Consider the following 22,097-nt stretch of genomic DNA (forward strand, 5'->3'; position numbering starts at 1 on the left):
CTTCTGAGCCTGGAAAGGACAAGGCTGCAAGAAGAGACAGGGTCACTGACCTGCTCAGCCTTGCAGGAGTTACAGGAGTGACAGGGCCAGCCTGTACACCCACCCAGGGCAGTCTCTGATCTTGAGGCAATGCACCTCCCTAGACCCTATCTCCCTCCCTCCCACGTGAAGAGCTGAACAGTCTGCAGCAGGAACCCAGTAGCAAAGCCCAGCTCTGTGCTCAAGGCTCCAGACAGGCCACGCCCATGCCTCCCAGTTCCTGTGTCCCTGGACAGATGACAGAAACTACCCACCAGTGATGATCCCAGGAGGCGCTTTGGCACAAATCCCCATTACCTCCCAGGCTGTTTCTGGCCAGCAGTCACACTCTCCATAGGACAGATGACCTCAGTCCCCAGTGTGGATGGGCAAGGACTCTGGAGTCTAATTCTAAGCCCTGCAGCCCACACTCCAACCCATAGCAGCACTGCTCAGTGTCTGGAGCAAGGCATTCAGCACCTGTTCCCGCTCAGGACCCTCAGCCTTCATAGTGTCCCCCAGAAGGTGCCCGAAGAGACATCTCTCACGAGGAGCCCTCTTTCCTCTAGGGGACCACTAGCACCCCCACCCCAAGCTCCATAGCCAAGAGGCCCATTTGGAGGAACACCAAGAGAGGCAATATCCTAGAGAAGCCCTGAAACACATACCTGGCCAAGCCCTCAACATGCACGTGATGCACACACCCCACCCCACCCACCCCATTCCACCTCTGTGCCAATCCTATACATACTGCAGTTTGAGGACTCCGAACTACACAACCCAGCTGCCCAAAGTGGGGCAGTCAGAGCCCCAAGGCTCTGTGGGAACTGGGGGATCCCCCACCCTCCCAGGATAGCCCGTCTGGGTACACCTTCCACACCAGGTAAACAGGAAGCCTACCCTGTCCCCAAGGGGCCTGTGTCGCTGTGGGAGCCAGCAGCTGAGACAGCCAAGCAAAAGAGGCCGCTCCACCGCCCTTCCATTTAGAAGCCACGGGGATATTTTATTTTCCCTCTCAAGTGACAGCTGAGGCGCCCGCCCTCGGCAGCTCTCCTTGAAGCTGCAGAGAAGCAATCACAGGGAGGCCACCAAGGTCTCAGCTCTAGCAGCTTGGCTGCCACAGACACGGCAGGAGGTGGATGGCAGCAGCCTCACCCCTGTAGCCCTGCAGTGAGCAGGGCAGGGGCTGTGAAACCAAGGCCAAGAGGGCCAGCAGCTGGGGGAGGGAGGTACATCACATGACAGGACCGGGTGACAGAGCGAGGGTACACAGGATGCTCCCAAGGAGATCACAAGGTCAGGAAAGATATGTAAAGCAGACCCCACTGTCACAAGAACCCAAGGCTTCTAAGTACTTTTGCCTGGGTCCCCACGACATCAGGCCTCTACAATCTTGGTATAATTAATGACAAGGGGGAACTCACGCCACAGGAACCACAGCCACCATGTGAGCTTCATACCAGCCTTTGTAATGTCTCCTCAGCCCTGTGAGCGCAGCTATCCCGACCCCATCTCATGGATGGAGAAAAGCCCCATCCCCAGGACCACAGAGTCAGAGAGGGGGGGGGGGTCCGGCCCTCCACCTACACTGGGGAATGGGTTTCTCCAAGCAGCCATCTAGCTCCTCACCCAGGGTGGGGGCGGGGGCGGGGGGCGGATCTACAAAAGGCAGAACCAGAGGGAGCAATTAGAGGCGGAGGCCTGGAAGAAGCCGCATCGACCGCCTTCCCAGAGAAGGGGCCTCTCTGTGGTCAGAGGCAGTCTGGCTCACAGCCAAGTATAGGCCAGGCCAGGACAAACCAGGCCGGGAGCCCACAGAGGCCCAGGCAACCCGACCCGCCATCTGCTATCCACCTGTCCATCAGCACTCTCCCACATGGGCCCCAGCCCCTTGCAAACCTTCACTCCCAACAAGCCCCACTCTGGTTTTATTATTATTAATTTTGGTTTTTGAGCAACTAGGGGTGGAAACCAGGCCCTCGTGCATGTCAAGCAAGCACCCCCACCCCCAACTAAGCCACTACATCCCCAGCTCATCTCCTTGCTTTCCAGATGGGGATAGGGAAGGGGAAGAAAGGGGTTAAGGCCCCACCGAGGGGACTTCACCTCCCCAGCTGTCTCCACGTTTCCCTGGCCTGGGGAACAAGCAGGGCAGAGATCACGGGAAGGGATGGGGGTGCTGCCCTTGGGGCCCATCTGCAGAAAGGACATAGCAGGGCTGCCTAACAGACCCAGTGTGGAGTCAGTCACCAGGTTCAGCCTGGGACTGAGTAAAAATCACCAACAATCCCCATCACGCATGCTCTAGGAGGCTCAACCCAGAGGTTGGGGAAAGCAGGCTTGCTGCAGAGTCTCGGCTGCAACCCAGGAGCAGGGATAGGCCACTAGAGGCTGCATGTGCTGGGCCAGGGGCTAAGGCAAGATCAGGGCCACAATCGATCGCCAGAATGCAATTAATTGCCTGGGTCAAGAGGCAAATTAAAGAGATCTGTCACCCAGGGCTCAGGGGATACTCAAGAGTCCTGCAACCCAGGATGAAAGAGGCAGCAGGCATTGAAGGTGTCATTGGGAAGGCAGACCCTGGCTCCCCACACACCATTCACCAAGTCCCCTGTGAGTTGACACCGCCTGACACATTTGTCCACACCACAGTGCCCAGGAAGATCCAAGACGGAAGTGCCGCCATCTCCCCGGCAGACAGTGAGGATCTGCCCTTTGCCCTGCACTTGCTGCCAGCCTGGGCTGAGCTACCCTGAGTCACCTCAATGTGTCCAGTTTGTAAAATGGGGTGAAACCTCATCACCCCGTCACCCTCCACACCACCTTGCTGACCTCTCTCTTGGACCCATCACACGGCAGGAGAAACCGAGGCTCATGGGGGGGGGGATCTTCAGACACTATTCCTAGAGGTCCTTTTCAGCCCAGCTCAGCCTGCGCCTAGAAGCCAAGGCCACATGGGAGGAGAGGACCCAGCCTCTACTCCAGGAGTGAGCAGTACTGACTGATTTCACAGCCTGGTCCAGTTGGAGATTTCTGTTTGGTAACAAGAGCCCGTGACTTTCCCAGCCCCACTGGGGTGACAAGGTTGTGTGCACTGTGACCACGTCCCAAGGACTCCAGATCACAGATATAAACAAACAAGTGGGCCTGCCTCTCACTCAGGGCAGCACTTAGGGGTCACCCAAGGGCCCATTCCCAGTCAGCAGCACGGCCCTAGAGCACAACTCTTAATCTTAGAGTAGGGCGAGGCCCCAATTCAAATTCCTCCACTACCGCTTCCCCCACTGGCCTAACATCCTCTCTCTAGAGTGTCAAGATGCTGAGCCAAGCAGACTAAAGAAGAAAAATTGAAGCTGCTTAGTAAAGAAACATTCGGGCCAGGGAGCTGGCTTGGCAGTAAAGACACTTGCCACCAAAGTTGACAACTGGAGTTCAATTCCTGGGATTCACATGTCTTTAGAAGAGCTGACTTCTGCCAGTTGTCCTCTGACCTCCATACACGTGCCGTGGCAGATGTGTGGTATCCCACAAACACACGATAAATGTAATGTTTAAAGTATCTATAGGTGTTTTGCCAGCATGTATGTCTGTGTACCACTTGTGTGCCAATAACTGTGAAGGTCAGAAGGAGTCAAATTCTCTTTAACTAGAGATAAAATGGTTGTAAGTCACTATGTGTGGGTGCTGGGAATCGAACCTGAGTCCTCTGTAAGAGCAACAAGTGCTCTGAACCACTGAGCCATCTCTCCAGCCCCCAAAATAAATGTTAAAATAAAAATTGAAAAAATAAATCTTCATTGGTTTTCACGTGTATTTGTTGAGATGAAATTCAAGAATCATGAAATGACAGAATCAGGACAACAGGAATAATTCAGTGGACAGCCATTATTATCTAGTTCCACACAGCCTGTCACTCTAGAAGTGATTGTCCACACTGAAGTCTCTCAAGCACCCTCCCCACTGCTCCTCTGCGCCACGGTTTGTCCTTTCTGGACGTTTCCGTGGCTCACACGCCTGGAGCTTTCGCATACCCCTCCCTTCATTCCACGTCACTCCATGCTGCTCCATTATCATGTTGGGGGGGCGGGACATGGTGCTTCATTCCATTTTGTGGCTGAGTGATATCTGACTGCGTGGACAGGTCAATTACATCATTTTTTGAGATTTATTTTTGTTTATTTTTATGTGTATGAGTGCTCTGCCTACAGCATGTATGCGCACCACATGCATACAGTGCCCATGGAGGTCAGAAGACGGCATCAGATCCCCACAGGTGGCTCTGAGCTGTCATGTGTGTGCTGGGAACCAAACCTGGGTCCTATGGAAGCATAGCCAGGGCTCAACAGCTGAGCCATCTATCTTTCCAGTTGCATGGCTATATTTTTAAATGAGGAAAAGAAATGTTTTAAGTAACAGCAGGGCAGGGGAGACAGCTCAATGGGTAAAGAGTTTACTTCGTAAGTGTGGAAACCTGAATTTGGATCCCCACCCATATGAAGTCGGGTACGTTGGCATGCACCTGTACACCTGTGCCCCAGTGATGGCAATTATGGGAGGTTCAAACAGGTGAACCTCAAATTCCCTGGCTGGCCAGCCTAGCTTACTTGGTACATTCCAGGTCCCAGGGAGGAACCGGCTAAAGACAATGCAAGAAGAGGCTGAGCAGCAGCACTGAAGCTGTCCTCTGACCCCACACGCACACATGCAGACTCCACACATAGAAGAAACAGCATGACAAAGTGTACAATGTAAAACTCATACACACGGAAACCACAGAAATGTGAAAAAATTGTTAACTGAATAAATAAACTGTTTCCTAAGAACTAATTTGTAAAATTACAAACCAAGCCTAATGCTATTATGCCTCGGAACCTGGTCCATGGAAGGAGCCAGCCGATGGCCCCACCTTGTTCTAACTACACAAAGCCCCCCACCCGCCCCAGGACTACCTGAGGCCTCCTGAAAATGCCATGAGCTGGCAGCAAGTAGACACCACGTCTGTCTCTAGGGAAAGGCTTCAAGGCAGGCCCACACGGGAGAAAATGCATCCAGCTGTGAGGCAGCAGAGCCCCTCACGAGTCTTCAGGCAGGACCTGTCATTGGTGGTGACTGAAACTGAGAAAGAACCTACACCCCCAACGAGCTTAACCTACAGTGGTGGTCACCATTCCTGTTACCCACAAGAGGCACAGCAGCAGGGTCTCCGTGCCAAACACTCCTACCCTAGACGTCTTAGAAACTGCCAGGGATGTTTGTGGCTTTGCCCATGAGAATCCCATACAATCTAAGTCCCCTTGCCATACAAGCTTTGAAGGATTGGACCATTAAAGCTACCCCTGCCGAGCAGGTACCAAAGGCACAGGCTCTTTAGGACCAAGGCACAATGCTTCCCTTCCCTGATGCTGAGTCCAGAAGCTTCCAGTCATCTACTGTCAAGGGCTGCTGGGTACACTGGGCGAGCCCACTAACCTCTCTGGGCCTCAGGACTTCCAACACACGGGGACACGAAAACTGAATATGTAATTAGATGTAACTCAGGCTTCCTCAGCTAGGCACAGGCCTCAGGCTGCCCCACAGCCTTGTCCAGATGCTGGCAAGGAATGCCAGCAGGGAAGCTCTAGGCCCCTAGCAAGGGAAGCGGGAGAGTGGAGGATAGAATCCTGCTTCCTCCGCAGGCCAGGTGGCTCATGGCCTACCCAGCTTTTATCTCAGAGGAGATAAGCTGCCTGCTCAAGTTCACGATCAAATGAACCCACTTAATCCCAGTAGGGATCTGGGCTGAGCCGCTCCCAGGGCCTGTGGAGAAGGGCTACTGATGCCTGACTTTGCAGAGGGGCCACACACCATGGGCGCCACATGCTGGGCAATGCCACTCACAGAATCCTAAAGGAGCACAGAGCCTTTCTCTACAGGGAGGAGGGTGGGGAGCATGGGCGGGGGTGGTAAACCCAGGCTGACTTCTCTCACTGCACCACCTGCCCCCTTCAGAATACTCTGTGCCCCCCACTGAAATGCCAAGACAAAAGTAGCAAGGTCAGGGCATCTGCAGTGCCTGGCAGACACTGAAAACATTTCAGAGACAATCTACAAACAGGCCCGGGCACCAGCACACTCAGCTGCTGCATGAAGCTTCCTTGCCCTAGAAGACACAAAGAGCCGTGGGAGGAGTGCCCCAAGGGCACTGGGCGGTCTGTAGGCATTTCTGCTATCACAAAAGCAAGCACCAGTTTACAGAACCAAACACTGCACATGCTGGATCTACAATGCCCGCCCTAGGAATGTGAGCTAACCTAGGCTTCATGATACACGTCTCAAAACACTTAGGGAAGAGGGAATGAGACCGAGAGCCCCCCACCCCCGCTTCTCCTGCCCACCAGGAGTTCCCTGTAAAGGCTGGGCTATGCTCAGGCTGTCTCTAACTTTCCCACTTACAGAAAACATGGCTGCCAAGGCTCAAGCCCTGCCTGGCAAAGGCATGTCCTGGCAGAGTGGCCGCCTTGGCACAGGAGCAGGCACCTTCAGGGAAGTCCCCACACCTATTTCCTTTTGTTCCCCAGTGTATGCAGGAGGGTTCAGCAGCCTCTTCCCACCATGATCCGCCAATCACGAGACACTCTCCATGACAGACACTACTCAGATGACATCAACCCACAAGACACAGATCTCGACACAAGTCTAATGACGATGGGGACAATTACTACAGTCAGTGGCTTGGTTCTAAAATCCTAGCTCCACAAATAAGCCAAAATGGGTAGCACTGTCTCAGCCCTGTGTTACATACAGGGAAACTGAGGCAGCATGACTTAAACATGCTGAGGCTATGTGTATGTTGGTGAGAGAGGGGATTCCGAGATTCCCAGAGTGCCGTGGGTTCTAAGCCAATCTTCTTGAGCATGGGAAACACCAGGCTGGGTGGCACATAAAGCTGTCACTGTTCACCCACTGCTGACCTACAAACTGGCAGGGCCACATGGCTCACTGTGACAGCAGGCTACAGCATGTCTCATGCAGAATGACGAGACCCATGAACTCTGCCACAAGGACACGGTGGAGCCCAGGCCAACAGGGAAATACACCAGCCTGAGGAGCAGAAAGATGTGGGTGAGAAAAGCCCACACCCAACCAAGGCAGCTTGGGCTGGTCTCCAGCGAGGGAAGCTCGTGGCAATGTCCTATGATCTCTATTTAACCAGCACATCTTCTTATCTCCTTACCTGCTAGCCCAGGCTAGTCTTCTGTCCTACAGCCTCTGTACCCAACCCCACAAGGGCACCCCCAGTCAGCACAACCTCCAGAGTTTGCCTGGGAGGTGGGGGGGGACACACACGACACTTGCTTCGAAGGATCTCATTTCATTTAATTGCTGCTCTAGTTTCTGGCAACCGGCCCAGAGGCCTTGGGACAGGAGCGGGCAATTTCCGCCTTTCTCTGCATCTGGGGAATTGGCCTCTGGGCACTGCCTGCAGCAGAGAACCCAGGGCACCTGCCCCTTGGAGACAAGGCCATGGCTGGGGGAGCGCATCCTAGGGAACCAACCGAAGTTTGTCATGGGATAAGCTAGGGACACACTGTTCCCTGGCCATCCACCAGAGCTGGGTACACACTGGGTTTGAGGGAATATAATACAAGGAGAGAACATGGGACCACAGACCACTCCCCTGCCTCCCCCACCTGCCTGGCCACCCCAGCCCCCAGATCCCAGGACATAATGACCACCAATGTCCTGGAGATCAGGGACAGCCATCATCCCCAGTCCCAAACGAGTAATGGCTCGGTATGAGCTTCCTCTTTGGTTGTAACAAGTGACATGACCAGGCAACAAATAAACCCATCTCCACCGTCGGTTTGGGGGCGGGAGCCGCAACAATAGAGCAAGGGGAAGACACTGTCTGGGTGGGGCTTTGCCACCCATAGATAGGGACCCAGAGCATTGCTCTCCATCTTCTTCAGCCCTGGCCTCCAGCCTCTTGGTCATGAAGACCCTAGCACCCCACCCATTCCCCTGGATCCAGCCAACTGGCTCCCAAGTCCCACCTGCAGCCCCCACGCTCCTTTGCCATTTTTCAAAGCATACAGTGTCCAACACTCAGCATCATTTGGAGACTATTTTGCTAAAAAGGCTCCAAATTAAGTGCATCAGAGCCTCGAGAACCCCCAAGGCCACACCCCACAAACCCTGAACTCGAATTTCTGATTTTGGTGTCCAAGTAATAGCCTCTCCATTTCCATAGGGCACAATGGACATGCTCAGATCTGCCACCCATATGATAGATCACCCCCAGAACACAGCGTAGCCTTTTATGAAAATGTGACTCAGATCGAGCCCGTCACTGGAGACCCGGCTCTAAGTTGACAAGAAGTAACTATCAATCAGTGTTCCTGAGTAACTGTTTTGGAGGTTTGGGGTTTTGTTTTTGGGCCAGTCATGAGACCCAGCAGGGACACAAGAAATTTTCTCCTCCCCAACCCCCATCGGCACAGCTGAGGGCATAAGAACAATACTGGCACCAACCAAGCCTCTAGCTTCTGTGAGCCTCCAGGTATCACCAGGCCAGGTGACAGAACTCTGCAAGGCACAGCTGGGCAGCAGAGTGAAGCATGCGTGGGAAGCTCCCAGAAGGCCAAGTGGCTGGCAGGAAGGAGGGCTGTAGAGGTTGTTAGCTAGGGGTCTCACAGCCACCCAAAGATGCTCAGACAAGTCTGGCCCTTGACCACCAGGGAACCAGGTCCCCCATGGCAGTACTGAAGGGACAAAGGCCAGCCCTGGCCTGTGACAGGAACCACCACCCAACACTGAAGGCTGACCCAGGGCCCCATGAAAGAGTTGCTTGCTTCAAAACCCTTTCTGTCACCTTCTGTCCAGAAAATGGGGCAAGCACTGTCCAAGGGTCAGAGGGGGTAGATGCAGCAAAGGAGATGGCCTCCAGTGCCAAGACCCTCCCACAGCACCATCTTGTCAGCTTCCCCTGCCCCAGTTCAGCAATCCCCATCCTTGCCAGCTCCTGTCTCCTGGCCGTACACATCTCAATGTCTCCCAAACACCCAGAAGTACTCTTTCCAGCACCCGGGGGGCCCAGATGCCCAGCCAAGGGAATCAAAGCACAAAGAAATCAGCATAAACGTGAAGGTCACACAGCACACTTGCAGTGTGGTCCCACAGACCTGTGACAATGACAGGAGCAGAACCCAGGTGCCAGGTGACACAGCTTCCCGTTCACGTAGGAACTGCTTGCTATTTATAACACACAAGGAGAAGCCAAGAGAGCAGGGTAGACCTCCCCCAGTACAGAGCCAGCCAAAGCCCAGAAGCCTTGGAGGGTGACCCTGAAGGTACAAGTTGCAATGACCAGAGAGGCACATGAGGGCAGGGAACTGTTCCTACCCAGTCAAAGGGAAGGATCCCAAGGACAGACTAGGTCCTGCCAAGGCCACCTGCCACCCAGGAAGGGGCACAACGGCAAGTAATGTGTACCTCAGTTTCCCTATCTGAAAAATGGGGAACTGGGCACTCTAGTGACCAAGGCTTAGAAGGGCCAATCCAGCCGGGCGGTAGTGGCGCACGCCTTTAATCCCAGCACTCGGGAGGCAGAGGCAGGCGGATCTCTGTGAGTTCGAGACCAGCCTGGTCTACAAGAGCTAGTTCCAGGACAGGCTCCAAAGCCACAGAGAAACCCTGTCTCGAAAAACCAAAAAAAAAAAAAAAAAAAAAAAAGGGCCAATCCAGGGCAGGCACTGTAGAGTTCTGATATCCCCAACCGGCTGTGTCACCAGAGCAGAGGTAGGCCTCTGGACACCACCAGGCACACCTGTTCCTAAGAGCCAGGCAGGGGCAAGCCAGTGGACACAAGGACGACATTCACCCACACACATGCCACGCTGTTAAAGGCAGTCGTCCACTGTACAGATTCAGACACTGAGGCTGGGCAGCACCTAGGCCTGCACCACAACAGTCCAGAGCAGACGTGGTAAAACAGAGGGCTGGACTCCGGCACTGGAAGCCTGGCAACAGCAGCAGGCATGAGGACAGATGGGAGACTCAGATCTCCGGCAGTCCTGGGGCAGGTGCCCCACACCCAGCATGCAGTCTTGCCATTCTAGAAGTTAGGGTATAGCTGGGGGGTGACAGACAGCAGCAAGAGACAGCCAATGCCAAGCAACAGAGGACTAAAAAGGGGGGCTCAGCCCAGTGAGGGTGTAACATACTGACAAATCAGGAGAGTCCTTGGAACATGCAACATATGATATTGGGGGGGGGAGCACCTCAAGAGGGAACACCTCGAGCACAAAGGCCCTGGGGTGGAGCATATATAAGGAGAAGTAGCTGAGATCAATGTGGCGAGCACAGAAGGAGCAAGGGGAGAGGCAGAGATCAGCTGTACCTTGCTAGCCACTGGGAGGCCTGGCTCTACCACTGAGCCAGCTGGGTGGATGTGACTGGATTGTGTCTGAATGTGGGTGGGTGTGTACACAGGCATGGGCAGGTCAGAGGACATCTCAATGCTGCTGCCCACATCCTGACTACCTTGGTTTTGGTTTTTGTTGTTTTGAGAGAGGGTCTCATACTCTGGCTTTCCAATTAGGTCAGGCTGGCTAGCAAGTCCCAGGGATCCTGTCTCCATCTCCCAAACAACTAGGATACAGCAGTGGTTTCCCCACCTTCCTAATGCTGTGACTTTTCAATACAGTTCCTCATGTTGTGGTGACCCCAATCATAAAATTATTTTGTTGCTATTTCAATAACTATAATTTTTCTACTGTTATGAATTGTAATATATGCAGGATATCAGATAGGCGAGCCCTGTCTAAGGGTGGTTGCGACCCACAGGTTGAGAACCACAGGATTAGACACTCACAAGTCTATGCCAACTTTACATGGGTTCTGGGGACTGAACTCAGGTCCTCCTGTCTGTGCAGTGAGACAGTACTGACAACACCTGAGTTATTGCTTTTCTGTCTGTGTGTGCTCATGTATAGGGAGCATGGGCCATAGCATGTATGGATAAGCCTAAAAAGTCAATTCTCTCCTTCTACATTTACGTGGGTTCCGGGGATCAAACTCAGGTCACCAGACTTGTTGAAACAAGCACCCTTACCTGCTGAGCCACCGCATCAGCCACGTTGGTTTTTCTCAGACAGACCCTGAGTCTGTGATCCTTCTGCCTCGGCATTCCAGTGCACAGATTCCCAGCACACGCTGTCGTTCCCAGCTTGACTGAGGTTTTAATGACACCTTATGGCGTGGATAACTGGGGTGACTGCTGAGAAGCAATCCACTTCCCAGAGTGACTACGGAAAGGAGCAGTCCCCAGGTGCTCACAATTCTCTGTTGTGGGAGCCAATGTCTAAAATCAAAAGCAGGGCTGGTCCTGGGAATCCCAGGAAAGCTCATCCTTCACCTTCCATGTTCCCAGGAGTCTGCAGTCCTAGACAGCCTTGCCTCCGTCTCTTTCCTATCTTCTGTCCAGAAGCCTTCATGTCAGCCCCTCCTAAGAGGACACCATGCTGCATTCAGGGGACACCCCCCTGCGGTATAATGTCACCCTAAATACTGATGTCCACGGTGATTCTTGACACTGAAGGTCACATCCTAGGGTTCTCCAAATAAAAACTTGAGTAGGAGGGAGACACTGGCGAACCCAGGCTAGGAAACGGTCCGTGAATAGCAAATAGATGGGGACAGGAAGCTAGAAAAGGTGGGCCAGGCAGATTGAGGCCACAACCTCAGCCTCCCAAGTTGCATTAGGGACCACCCAGGTCCCTACAGAGAGGCTCAGCTGGCCTAGGGCAAACCTCTACGGCCTGAGGGTCTCCAAGAATAACAACACCTCTCCAACCTTGTGGCCAGCTTAGCCTCCCACAGCATGCTGATCCGAGGATTGTCTCAGAGTGGCTCAGTAGGCACTGCAGAGACCAGCATGAAGACAGACGGGCTGGAGACATCTCCAGGCTTAAAGTTCCCAACAGAGGACATCCACAGACAAGACTAAAGAAAACTCCAGCCCTGCCCCCACCCACCAGCACTGGAATGTGGATCTCCCCACAAGGGTGGGCAGGAGAATAGACCTCTAAGGCAGTAAGTGAGAGATATTCAGGAGGCAGAGGGCACCTGTGGGGTCACCTCACGTCCCTCCACTTGCCTCAAGAAGGGCTCTGAGCTAGGAGGTGACAGCAGGCTTCAGAGCTAATGAAAGGACCTCAGGGACGCTGCCTGAGTCCTACACTAAGAACAGAAAGAAGCCCAGACTATAAGAGGGTCCCTGACTCCCTCTTAGTCAACTCAGATCCTGGGATGCTGAGACCCTGCTGAAGACGGCAAGAGGGGCATGTGCAGTGCCCCAGCTCATGAGCTTGGAGCTTGGGTCACACCTGTGGGACAAGAGCTCCCTGGTTCCTTTCGCCCCTTCGCACCCTGCAAGGTCACCACTCTGCTCTAAGTCCACAGCAGCCTGTCCAGACCTGGGCTTGAGCAGATTTCCTCAAGGGTCCAAAGTCACAGAATACCAAGTGCACCCAAAGGCAGAAGGGAGCCCAGTCACCAGCCCGGGGACAACTGACCATGGGGGTGGGATGGGGAACATAGACCAAACTTAAGGACACCTGCACAAGAGACTGACCCTGAGGGCCACCTGCCAAGGAACAATTAACACTGGAGGCCACTCAGGCCAGAAAAGACTGACCCCAAGACTACTTTCCCAAGGGAGACTGGCCCTGGAACCCACCCAAACCAGGAAAGACTAACCCTAGGGCACCCGGATGCTGCAATCCCCCTAACAGACAGCCCCACACCAATCCCAGCCCTAACCCCAGTTCCAGCCACCCCTGGGGCTCTCAACCATCTCCCTCCCCAATACAGAGGAAACAGGAGGCATCTAAAAGCATCTGGGGGCAGTACCCCAGGGTCCCTGGGCACCAATAGGTGACATACCACCCCAGGGTACGTTCTTACTCTATTGCCGGACAGGCAGTGGTGGCGCATGCCTTTAATCCCAACACTTGGGAGGCAGAAGCAGGCAGATCTCCATGGTCTACAAGAGCTTGTTCCACAACAGGCTCCAAAGCTACAGAGAAACCCTGTCTTGAAAAACCAAAACCAAAACCCAAAAAGAAAAAAAAAAAAAGTCACTTTGTCAAACCCCCAAGGTAGATAGGTGCCCAAAGGTACTTGCTCAGAGTTTAACTTGCTAAGCCACACCCCAGTCAGCCTCAGTTTCCCCCAGGGAACATTAGTGGGAAGAGCACTCTCACCCCCACCGCACTCAAGACACACGTTTTTATAGACACCCCACTTAGCACCTTCTTCCTGGGCCTCAGCACTGAGGCAATTCTTAGGAATCCCCACGATAAGATAAAAATCAATGCTGGAAGCCAAGACAAAGGAATCTGAACTCTGGGAGATATGGATGAAAAACCCAAACACAGACTCGTGCTACTAAAGGCAGGCTTGCAGAGCTGCGTGGGAGCTCCCAAGCCACCAAAGCCAAGAGGAAACAGCAGGTTAAAAACTGGTGAGAATTCTGAAAACCATCAAGTCACCCAGAAACTGCTCAGCACTCCGCACAAGGTGTCAGTAGTTAAGAAGCAAATGGACCAGGCCCAAAGCCAATGACCTCCTCATTTCCCCACTGATTACAACTGTCAGGTACCACTACCAGCCCAAGTGACTGGGCCATAACCCAAGCAAGAAGCAGTAGTCTTGGGAACACTCAATATGACTTCTAGACCCTGTCCAGGGCCTGTGTCCTCAAATGCAAAAAAAGTCAAAGGGGTCGAAGTACAAAGAAGTCAAAGGACTCCCCAACACACTGTGTTCCAGCTGTGTAGACCGGCCTTCCAGAGTTGGGAGTCAAACAAATATTTATGGACCCCACCCAAAAGCTGCACTTCACAGAATCATTTAAAAATTATTATTAGTATTATTATTAATTATAATAAATGCAAGCCTTTAATCCCAGAGCTCAGAAGGGAGAGGCAGTCAGACCTCTGAGTTCAAGGTCGGCCTGGTCTACACCGTGAGTTCCTGGACAACAAGGTGACACAGTGAGACCTGGTCTCGGTGGGGATGGGGATTGTGCAGCCGTCACACCAGCCCGGGCACCCAGAGCACCAATAAGCGGGTGGTACCCTTGTACTAGTAAGTATGCCAGAACACAGACCAGTAAGGACCAGGAATGACAACCAGTATGCAAGAGGGGCACACATACAATGTCTCCAGGGACACACAGGAAAGTGGCTGGTGCTCCGCCAGCCTGCACAACCCTCAGGACTGCCTCAGGAATGGAACCCGGAGAGCTGTTAGCAGTAGGTAGCCACCCCACTCCCCACTGCCATCGTTCTTCCCATAGGTCCCAGTGGCTCCTTTTAGGAAAGTGCCTTTCGATGAAGCCCAGAAACTTCTGCAGTTTAGAAAACACAACTTCTTGGAGCTTTTTCTTTTTCTTTTGACAAATACACAAAACGCAACATCAGCCACCAGACTAAGTGAGCCAATGCCGTCTGCTAACATGTGGCAGCCAGCTGTGGTGACACACACCTGTCGTCCTAGCACCCACAAGGCTGAGATGGGAGTGCCAGGCCAGCCTGGGCTACAGATGAGTGAGACGCTGTGGTGGTGTGAATGACAACGGCACCCACAGACTCAAAGGTTTGAATGCTTGGTCCCCAGTGAGTGTAACTGGGAAGGTAGGAGGTGCGACCTTGTTGGAGAAAAATGTGTCACCGGGAGTCAGCTTTGAAACTTCCAAGCCCACACCAGACCCTGTCTCTGTCTGTTTGTGTGTGTCTCTCTGTCTGTGTGTCTCTCCTGTGTGGGTGTAGGCGTCTGTCTCCTCGCTTTCTCGCTCTCTGCCTGCTGCCTACGGATCTGGATATAAAGCTCCCGTCTACTGCTCCAGTTCCATTCCTGTCTGCTTCCCACCATGATGATCCTGAACTAAACTTCCAAAACTGTAAGCAAGCCCCCAATTAAACACTTTCATGAGGGCTGCCTTGCTCATGGTATCTCTTCACTGCAACAGAGCACTGACTAAGACAGACCCTGTGCCACCCCCACCCCACCCCCCAAAAAAATAGGAGAAAGAAAAGTCTTTGCCATATTATTTCATAGCAAAGAAAGCTTCACTTACAGGAGGCAGGTCTTCCCCAGAGGACCAGAGGAAATAGCACACCAGGGTCCCGGCTGGGTCAGTGACCACCGAATCACCGTGTGCCATCCAGTGCATAAAGACAGAACCACCTAAGCATGGTTCACTCCGGCTGCCTGCTGAGCCAGGGAAAGGGGAAGCTGGAGGGTGTTGGGACCTTGACCTTCCTGCACACCTGCTCCAGGAATTCCTGGCACTCCAGCCTATTACCTGGGCCTGGGGCTCCCTGGCCCACCAGTTTTTTGCTTCTCTCGTCACTAATGGTTAAGTTCAGTAGAGCCTGTCTTTTCAGCTACTCTGGAGGTGGAGGCAGGAGGATTCCAAGTTCAAGACCAGCCTGGGCAACTTTACGGGTCTGTTCCATAAATAAAAAGGCAAAGAGAAGCAGGATGTGCACAGTTGATAGAGAACTTACCTAGCCTACACAAGGACCTGGCTTCAATCCTGAGGACTACAAACCAAGAACAAAATTATAATCATTCCTGTCCTGGGTGGTACCAATCTCACTACAAAGGCTCAGAAGCTGAAGACACGGGGTCTGGTGAGATGGCTCAGAGGTTACGAGCATTGCCTGCTCTTCCAAAGGTCACGAGCATTGCCTGCTCTTTCAAAGGTCCTGAGTTCAATTCCCGGCAACCACATGGTGGCTCACAACCATCTGTAATGGGGTCTGGTGCCCTCTTCTGGCCTGCAGGCATACACACAGACAGAATGTTGTATACATAATAAATAAATAAATATTTAAAAAAAAAGCTGAAGACACTATAGAACAGTGGTTCTCAACCTGTGGGTCGTGACCCTTTGGAGATCATACAACTCCTTCACAGGGGTTGCTGAAGACCACCTGAAAACACAGATCTTTACATTATGATTCATAATAGTAGCAAAATTAGTTATGAAGTAACAACGAAAATAATGTTACGGTTGGGGTCCCCACCACATGAGGAGCTGTATTAAAGGGCTGCGGCGTTAGGAAGGCTGAGACCACTGCTCTAGAGCATCCCGCCACTGCTAACTTTCCAGCGCCAGAGACTGGTGAAAAAAGGAGGCCGTAGTGTGGGTCCAGGCCGTAAGGGGCTGAGAACGGGGACACTGAGCCACACACAAACAGGCAGACCTTCAAGACAGCACAGAGCACGGAAAGACTGCAGAACATGGGGCGGGGAATGAGATACTTGGTGCCAACCTTGCTCCTACATCCAGCTCCACCCCAGTGGCCACTGCACAGGGCAACCAGACGGTCACCAAAGCTGTTTAAGTGAGCTAAAATTAAATAAAGCCGCCTCCTCCGTAGCTCGGTGCTCTGGACACAAAGGGAAACACACAGGAAGTCACGTGTTGGAAGATACGGTCTTTCCAAAACACCCCTAAGGTAACCCAACATCAGGATTACTACAGAGGGAGGGGAAAACCTCAGATATACCAGAAAGTACCATTTCTACCCTCATCTCCACAGCATTCTCCAGTCCCCCAACCTGCTATTGATCTCCCCAGCAGGTTGATTACAGGTGGGAGGGGAAACCTCAGCTCAGGAGAGCAGAGAAGCAGCTGAGCCAAGAGTCACCAACCAGGGAAAGGGGAGGAGCCCTGAGTCTCCAGAGGGCCACAAGCCCCAACCTGGGGTCAAGGGAAGACACTAAGCCAGCCAGACACAAGAGGAGCCTTCCCAGCAGCCCTTCAGGAGGGAGGATTCCAGACTGGGGGTGTAGCTCAATGGTATAAATACTTGTCTGGCACACAGGAGGCCATGGGTTCAACCCTAGTACTACAATAAATAAGCAAACAAATGAGGAAAAAATGACAAAATGCATCCTGTCCAACCAAACAGCAAGTACAAAGAACATGAATCCCCATGACAAATTAAGTCTTCGCTCTCAAATGGGGAAGCTACATACAGTGACAGCAGATCCGAAGTCACGTGCCAACTTGTATAATCCTCACAATATTAAGACCCCAGCAGCAGTGGCAGCAGCGGGAGTAAAGATGGTGGTAGCCCCATCCTACAGACGGACAAACTATCAGGCTTAGAGAGGTTAAGTAACTTCCCAGGGCCAAACAGACTGTGCCTGTGCCATTGCAGTGCGGAGCAACAAACCTCGGCCTCTGCAATCCCCGCTAGTTTCCACTGGTGGGGGAGGAGAAGATTCCAACGAGACAGATGAGAACTACAGGTCCCATAGGCACCAGCCTGGCGTACCACTGGTAAGCCAGAAAAGACTGTTTGGAAGTTTTACAATGCTAAGTCAACCAGCAGCTTAGTCAAAGCGGATCAGGCAGCCTATCCCCTGCCACGCTTCCATGATCCTTTAGGCATCTATGAACCAGAAGGTCGTGACTAGCAAGGGGCCCAAGGGTAGGACAGTGTGGAATGCCTGCACCTGCTCTACCACAGTGATCAAGGTGACTTCACTCACCACCACCACGAGTACAGAGTTCCCCTGTGTCCTCGGGCAACTGCACCCTCTGACCTGTGGCACTCTCAGGAGCAGGACCTCTGCAAGCACGGGTATGTCCCCAGGCAGATTCCCCAGGGAGACACCCACAAGAGCTGAGCACTCCAGGCAGGATACAGGGCTCCCCCTTGCAGCTTCATGCCCTGTTAGACACCATGCTAAATAATTCAAACCCCTGTTTTCATTTCAAAATAAACACAGCACTGTCGCCAAGGCAGATGCCAAAAATTTGCATGAATGTTTGAGATAAAATGAGACTTCAAAGAAATGCCAGCCTGCCGCTGGCACCGCCCCCTCTCCAAACCCTGGGAGAACGAGTTCCCAGTCTCCAAGCTGCCCTCCTCCCACAGCCCTGCAAAGATCAGCAGGTGCCACCTCATGAGAAAGGTCGGTTCCTGCTGCCATCCTCCCTGCAGCTTCTGGCCAAGGCCAAGGCTGCGCCTGCATGACCCGTGAACAGTCCAGGAGGTAGTCCCCGCTTCCAAGGCCAGTCGTCAAACCTCTCCGGGCCTCTGTGACACCATCTATAAAATAGGACAGTTATGTCCCCACAGCCCACCTCAGAATGTTCCAGAAGATTCATGCCCGGTGCACACGCAAAGACAATTTCTAAATGCTGGCACACACAGTAAGCGCTTGCTAGATGCTGGCACACACAGTAAGCGCTTGCTAGATGCTGGCACACACAGTAAGCGCTTGTTGGATGTCACCATTTTGCTACTGCAATTGCAAAGCTGCCAGTTCAGAGAAGAGAATTCACCTGACACAACATAAAGTGGATTTCTGATCAGCCTCCTATAAGGAGGCTCACCTGGCCCTTCCCAAGCTTCTTTTCCTCCCCAGGAAGGCAGATCTTCTGAACTACCTTCCCCGCCTGGCTTTGTGTAGCCCTGCCCTCCCCAGACAATTGTCTCAGCTCACAGACAGACAGACAGACACAGACACACACACACACACGCGCGCACACACACGCAAGCAAACACTCTTATCCCCCGGGCACCTTAAGCAGGAATCACCAGCTCCTGCAAGCTGCCACCCTTGCAGGGAACTGTCCCCAAGGTATCACCTGGGGAGGCTGCTGTATGGTATTGTAGACACGAACAGGAAACAGCAGGGAAAAAAAACACATGGGGGGGGGGGAGAAACAGCTCCAGCCGCTGGTGATATAGCACGTGGATGCCAGCTGGATCAATCTCCTGTCTTACTGGGTGGTGAGAGGGTGCCGCCCCCATCTCAGAGGATAGCACCAGGTTCCCCACCTGCTAGAAACAACCGGATTTCCAGCCAGGACTCCAGGGTCCCTGTGGAGAAGGGGATGTGGAGTAGCCGCACCTGCTGGCCCAGAACAATCCCACATCCAGTAGTGTGGCAGCTCAGTTCCTGTTTGCAGAGCTAGGAAACCTTTGGGAGGCCACCGGAGTATTCACACTGGGAGAAAAGAAGGGATTAAGCCATGAGCCTTCACTAAGGGGGGGAGGGGCACAGCCCCAGGCGGGGTCTCCATCCCTCACCAGGGCCTGACAGCCACATTACCACGGACATGGGTTTATCAATAGTATTGATTCCTGGGTAAGCGTAAATAGCTCCGTGGGAAGAGGCCTGGTCTGGACACTCCCACCCCCACGTCTGGACCTGAACACCGCAGGCTCCCCAGACACCCCAAGGTAACAGCGGTAAATTTCCAAGCAGGGCCATGGCAGGAATGCAGGGAAGCTAGGCAGTACCCGAAATGCCCTCGCTACCCCCTCTGCCACTCCGCAGCTCAGCTAGCTGCCAACTCCGTGTTTGCCTGTGTTCAATGGGCTGAGGCCTGGCCCTTCTTCAGCCTGTAGGGCTCCTCCATCCTGGGGTCCTCCTCCATCAGACCCTCCCAGCTCCCAAAGGTGAGGCGGACACTCCCCACGGGTTTCCCCAATCTGACTACAAACAGAGCAAGGATGACAATCCGGAAATAACAGTAGTCATAGTAACCTACCCAAGGACCCTCTCACAGACTCAGTTCACGGAAGCACCCCAGACCTGGAAACTGTTTTTTTCACCCTCACTCTGCAGAAGAGAAGACGGAAAACACAGACAGGTGAGGTCATCTGCCCCCAACAGGGTCAGCCATGCAAGATTCGAACCAAAGGGCTGAGCTGCAGAACCAGCAAGAATGCTAAGGTCTCAGGCCACCTCAAGCTCGCCTCAAACTCCGACTATTCTGCCCGCTCCTCAACAATTAAAAAAAAAAAAAAGGCCACCCACGAAGTCCCCAGCAGTGGCCTGAGATGCCCCCCACACACACACACACACGCGCCTGGCCTCAGAGCCCCTTTCATCAAAGCAGCCGCAGGGACCAGAGCAGGATTCAAAAGGGCAAAGTCAAGGCCACCCTAACACTGCCCACAGAGCCCCCAAGGATCCTCTGCCTCCCACTTCTCCCTCCTCCCTCACACATCCCTCCATCAAATCTGCAAAGAAGGGGAAAAATCGTAATCGTAATAAAATCAGTTCTCACCAACGGGGGAGTGGGGGGGAGAGGAGAAGGGGAGGAAGGGAGGAGGCTAAGATCGAACGGATCCGCCCCCGCTGCCTGCACCAGACTCTCGGGGAGGGCGCGCGCACGCCGGCGGGTGGACCTGGCTGCGCGAATAATGCTACAATGTAAAGATTATGCAGCAGTCGCTGCTTGCCGCCCCCAGCTCACGGGGGCCTCCAGGACCGCCCGTCTGGACGCCCGCTTCGCTCTCCTCCCGCAAGGTCGGGAGGGGAGGCCGCTTCCCACGCGCGTCCGGGGGACGCTGGGGCTCCGAGCCGCCCCACTAGGCTCGGATCTGTAACTTCCCAAACTAGTGGCATCCGAAGTATCCGCACCGCCAAGGGGAGGGAACAGGAGGCGGCGCCGCGTCACCGGAGGGGGAGGGGGCGCGGCCGCCCACAGGGTCCTCGGGTCCCCAGGATGCGCCATCCCCAAGGGTCCCAGATCCTGGCCTGCGCCACCCCGAATCCCCCGGGCAAGCTGCCCGGGAGGGGCCCCAAATCTTCGGACTGCGCCAGCCACCCCTGAGAATCCGGGTCCTCAGGCTGCGCCACAACAGAGGGTCCACGGGTCCCCGCCTGCTCCACACCAAAAGGTCCATCAGTCAGTCCTCAGGCTGCGCCACACTGCAGGGTCCCCGGGGCCTGGTCTTCGACAGACCGGAGAGTATCGGGGTCCTGGCCTAAATTGTCCGCAGAGTCCCCGGTTCCTGACCTGAACCACCCGTGAAGGTTCCCAAGTCCAGGCCTGCACTTCCCTGCAGGGTCTCCGGGTCTTAGCCTGTGCCATCTCAGAAGGTCCCCAGGTCCTGGCTTGTACCACCCCAGAAGAGTACTGGGGTCCCGGCCTGCTTCATCCAGGAGGGTCCTGAGTCCCAGCATGCACCTCCTTGCAGGGTTCTCCAGTCCTCAGGCTGTGCCACCCCACAGGATCCCCAGATCCTCAGGCTGCGCCACCCCGAAGGTACGCGGGTCCCGGTCTGTACCGCCTGGTGGGTCCCCGGTTCTTGGCCTGTTCCATCCCGCAGGGTCCCCGGTTCTCGGCCTGCTCCACCCGGCAGGGTCCCCGAGTCCTGGCCTGTTCCATCCCGCAGGGTCCCGGGTGCCCGGGTCGCGGCCTGCACCGCCCTGCAAGGTCCCGGGAGTTCCCGAAGTTCCCGCGCCCCCGCGCGCGCCCCGCCGCGCCGCCTGTCCCCTCGGGGGCGCCAACTCCGCCGCGTGCGCCGCCCCGGCCCGGAAGCCACCCGCTCCCTGCCGCCCTCCGCGCACTCGGCCCGACTCACCTCGCCGGCGGCGGTACCGGGCGCTGGAGCCGGGCGGCAGCGCCGATCTGGCTCGAGGACGCGGCGGGCCCAGGCAGGGAGCCGGCGGTCTCCGCCCGCCGCGCTACGACGCGGGGCCCGGGCGCGCGGGCCGCTGCGGGGCGCGCATGGCGGGCGCGGGCGGCGGGCGCGGGGACGGGGATGTGGCCCGGCCTGCGCTGCCCGCGGCTCCGCTCCTGGCGGCTAGGGGGCGGGGCGAGGGGCGGGACCTGGTGAAGGCCCGCCCAAGCCGCCTTAAAGGGCCCGCGTGCACGCCTTCCAGGCCTGCGCACCCCGCCGCCGTGCGCGCACGGCGAGCAGCGTTTCTGGCCGGAGGAAGGCGGAGCAACGGCTCCCCACCCCCTCCCGCTCCGCGAACCCCAGAGACTTCACGGGAATCGCGTTTCAGCTATTAAATTATAACTCAGGAGTGTCCAGGGGATACGGAGTCGACGCCCCGGGGAAGGCCACCCACGGAGCCCTCAGAGACGCGTGCAGATGCTCAACGACGCTCTGGGCCTCGCCTCGGAGATCAGCCCTTGGGGAACGCTCCGCGGACCACAGCCAGTGGTGAACAGGTTTAGTGACTAGCATATGAGATCCTGGAGAGGCCAACGCTAGTTCACAGCACGCGGGTCTCGGTGCGGTGCCCTGTTACCGGGGCTCATC

General features: G+C 54.7%; 1 protein-coding gene across 1 annotated transcript in view; it reads right to left on the minus strand.

The window, feature by feature from the left end:
- The window catches only part of Ncor2 (nuclear receptor corepressor 2), a 155,932-nt gene extending 134,397 nt beyond the window's left edge, over nt 1–21,535 (minus strand). Inside the window, 1 exon segment of the mRNA XM_038345068.2 lies at nt 21,411–21,535. The gene's annotated coding sequence lies outside the window, so the exon portion shown is untranslated.
- Between the last annotated feature and the right edge of the window lie 562 nt (nt 21,536–22,097).

Source organism: Arvicola amphibius, chromosome 10 (assembly GCF_903992535.2).
Source record: "Arvicola amphibius chromosome 10, mArvAmp1.2, whole genome shotgun sequence".
Lineage (NCBI taxonomy): Eukaryota > Metazoa > Chordata > Mammalia > Rodentia > Cricetidae > Arvicola > Arvicola amphibius.